Source organism: Acanthaster planci, linkage group LG10 (genome assembly GCF_054643075.1).
Source record: "Acanthaster planci isolate LZ-2023a linkage group LG10, COTS_SCS, whole genome shotgun sequence".
Taxonomy (NCBI): Eukaryota; Metazoa; Echinodermata; class Asteroidea; order Valvatida; family Acanthasteridae; genus Acanthaster; species Acanthaster planci.
In genome coordinates this window covers 13338827-13342842 of record NC_141786.1, presented here as the reverse complement: position 1 = coordinate 13342842, position 4016 = coordinate 13338827, and the positions used below count along the sequence as shown (strand labels likewise).

Below are 4016 nucleotides of genomic sequence, written 5' to 3'. Positions count from 1 at the left end.
GTAAAGAGTGTTCCACCTTCCCGCCCCGGGCAAGATCCGGGGAAGTCAACTGCCAACGAAGCTGGTTCATCCACGGTACCTTCTGTGGCTAACTCGACAACTAGTCTCTCATCCCCAGAGGGAGCTAGTCCGCACCTAATTCGTCCTCAATTGGAAACGAGCGTTGGACCCGGTGCATCCTCTAGCCGTGCAGAGGTAAAAGCGACTCCTGACCTCCCACTGGAAGGGGGGATTTCACGATGAATGACGTTGTGAACAATCCTGAATCATTTCGTCTCCAAGTAACGGGTCCCAATGGAGTGGCAAAACTTCATGAAACTGTACCGGTGTCCTATCGATCAGTCCTTGGTTGATATGGGCACACCGACCGTTCAGGTGAGAAGGGAGATCTGGGGAAACGATACTTCACCTCCAGCAGAAGGATCCACGCCTCAGAAATAACAGTAAGGGATGAAAGCGATAAAGAATTGTTTGATGTCGCCCTTGGCCCCATGTTCCAAGATCTAGGCTCATACCCCAATTTTTTTGGTGGAAGGGTCCCCATTGCAAGCTGACGCAAGCTGTGCATTTCAAGTGGAGAAAATCAGGCTACACAGAGGACAAGTACTGCAAGAGCTGATTGACAATTACATGATTCATGACGTGCGCAATACGGTAGAAGTACAGATGCTCTTGCCTAATGGCACGGAAGAAGCAGCAGAGGACAATGGCGGGGTCATGGGCGATGCACTGTGCGAGTTCTGGGAGGAGTTCTTCTAAATGAACTCAGTTGGAGAGAATCTGAAGGTACCGTGCCTTCGGCACAACATGAAACAAGCAGGCTGGCAGGCTTGTGCCAGAGTACTTGTTGTTGGATTCCGTCAGGAAGGATATTTTCCTGTGCAACTGGCCCCACCATTCCTCCACTTTACCCTGAATGGCAACGATGCCGTTGAAGAGAAATCTTTACTTGACACATTCATGAAGTTCATACCCGAGTGCTAGAGGGAGGTCTTTTCAAGAGCCCAGAGCGACTTCCAGGATGTGGATGAAGATGATCTCCTGGAGGCATGGGATGCACATAAGGTCAGAGTCCAGGTAACTTCATCAAATCTACAAGCAGTGTTTAAGGAGGTAGCTCACAAGGAAATCATTCAAGCGCCAGCCTACGTTGCCAGATGCTGGCATGGCATTGTGCAAGAGCTGAAGCCGCTGTTGACAAAGAGCTTTGAGGAAATTAGAGAGATGATGTTGCCAAACACCGATTCAGTGCTACAGATGTTGCAGTTTCCAGATGAAATAAAGCAGGGAATGCAAGAAACGGAGAGGATGCTGCGGAGGTACGTCAAGTCTTTGTCTGAAGAGAAGCTGGGAATATCCCTCCGATTTCTGACAGGTAGAAAAAACCAGAGACATGTTGCCAAAGCTTTTGGTTCTTTAACATCAGTGTTTGCTGGCCTTTCTGCACAGTCTGAGGCCCTCTGATGACGTGACCTTTTTAACTGAATAGTGACTGTATAACTAAAGAAAACATTGATATGTGTGGTCAATATTGGTCAGCCTATTTAAATCGCAATTTCATTGCCGTGACGTCACGAAATATTTAATAAAACTGAATCGGCCCTTTTATTTTATTGATAAAGATCCCAGCAGAATCCGCCGTAAGGCGAGGTTTACCTGAAACGATTCCTAGCGTTACTTCAGTGTTGAATTAACCCTTGAATGAACCAACTAACGATCAACGATATCAGACATGACTTCCAGAACGTACAGGGCTTTAAAAAAAATGGACCTTCAATTTGACGTAACCCATCTGATGGCGCTCTCGTTACAAGAATCATTGGGACCACCAGGCGTGTGTTGGTATGGGTGTGTGCATGCACTAAATGGGGGGGGGGGGCTGATGACCCAATATCAAGAACTCCAAACCACAATTCGTTTTGCAGGTTCCAATCTGCTGCTGCAGGGAAAGAAGATAGCTGTGAGGTTTGTCGTCCAAAGTGCATTCACAAGACGTCCCATTCCACACATGTGCGGTTGCGTGCTCAAACTGTCCTATGCCTTCAACAACTTCATGGACTTTTGGAGCGAGTTTAACAAGGTTCTTGAATCCCACGTCTGGGTCATTGACATTGTTTAAAGGAGTTGAAGTTGACCAGTTGCATCCGATCTGTTGACAAGTCACTGTGTTTGTAGTAGTTGCTTTATCATTGTTCAAGTTCATGACCGTCTATTATATGCGTGTATGTATATATATATATATATTATAATATATATAATATATATATACATATATATATATATATATATATATATATAATATATATATATATATATATATATATATACACACACAACACACACACACACACACACACCCACCCACACACACACATACATACAAACAAAAGAAAGAATCTCGCTCTCCGACGGTCAAAGAAATTGCTGAAATTCCAACTCGGTTAAGGTTATACTTATACTTTAAAAAATCAATCCATGACACTTGACAGGTTTCCCAATTTAATTAGTGTTGAGCATGTTATCCACTTTCAACGCAAGTTTATTACGAAAAGTTAAATACAAAATCAGTCACGAGTCACGTTTCCATGTGCAACCATTGCATAACGGAATCAGTTAGTGTTTATTGCGATCTTTACACAATTAGGGTAGTTTTGTACATGATTGACTGAAGTTTATTATCAGCGCTCCTTTTCCGATATTGTAAAAAAGTTTATATAACAGTTTGTTGAGACCCATTAACGATTTATGTACGCTTAGAAATGAATGAGTACAGCCTACTGTAGTCCATTTTCGATTTCGTCTTAGTAACTTAAATTAAAACTTTAGCCGAGGGTTCTTGCGATCTTTACCAGATACCCGTCATATACTTGATCTGATAAACGACTCTAGCCTATAATCATTTTTTGTGTAAAGCGTTTTTTTATAATAGATCTAGTAAAAGTGGTGGACATCAACGTTAAATACCGTGCTTCAAAAATATCCTTCACGAACAAATTGGGAAACATCGAAACTATCATAATAAGATGGCTTCAATGGAAATCGGAACCTTATGCAACGTAGGAAACAGCTTATTACATAATGGTGACTTTTTCACCTATGGTTTTTATTAGCGTAAGTGTTTAGCCTTGACGTGTATTTCCAATTTCATCCTTTTCCTCCTGCCTTTAAAGTATTTTGAGTATTAAAGTTCTATGTTCATTGTTTTCTTTTATCTGAGTTTACAACTGACTGATTCTTAATTCTGTTTCCCGCCTACTATACTGCCAGAGATTTGCCATCTACATTCCTGCTCTTATTGTATTAATTAAATAAGGAAGGTTCCAATGGTATTTGGCGAAAGTGTTAAATGAGTCGGGATCAAAGAGGTACAGGGTTTGTAACAAACTACACAGCGTAGATTGCATACATCAAACAAAACCCATTTGGTGTCCTTTTTCCCGAGAAATAATATCTCTTTTATGGCAAGTTGACCGACATGCAGCCTGAGCCGAAAACAGAAATAAAACAAACTTCCCTCTGCAATGTGAGATACTTGGCCCTTTTTAAACTACAAAAAAGGCAATTTGGTTGCTGTTAAACTAGTTTTCCTCTTTTTTGCCTCATCACAATTTTGATTGCTTTGCTAACCGCCAAAAGTTAAATGCGAATCTGTAAAACAAGCAACAGGGTTTATTTTTGCACACTACACCCCGGCACTAAGTCACTTGACCTGTTGGTTAAACATTTTTGGTTGTGCTGAAGTCAATGAACAGTTATGTTTAGAATGATGTTGATAATGATGTCTACTCTCCACTTCTGCCATTTTTTGACGGTGTGACACGAGCAAAACGGTTCGTTAAAGATGTCTTTTCCGTGCTTTACCCCAAAATGAATTTAAATTTGAATTGCAATGTTTATAGGGTCGCCGATGTTTTGAACTTCAAAATGAGATATCGATCGAAAAATCCACCCACGCAAACTGACACAGTAACGAAATTCAAATAATGACTTTATGGTGGCCTGCCTTTTAATCATCA

The 4016-nt window shown here is 41.4% G+C and overlaps 1 pseudogene; it reads left to right on the top strand.

Moving 5' to 3' along the window:
• The first annotated feature begins 349 nt into the window (after nucleotides 1-349).
• On the top strand, nucleotides 350-2162 carry LOC147797833 (uncharacterized; annotated as a pseudogene).
• Nucleotides 2163-4016: the final 1854 nt, after the last annotated feature.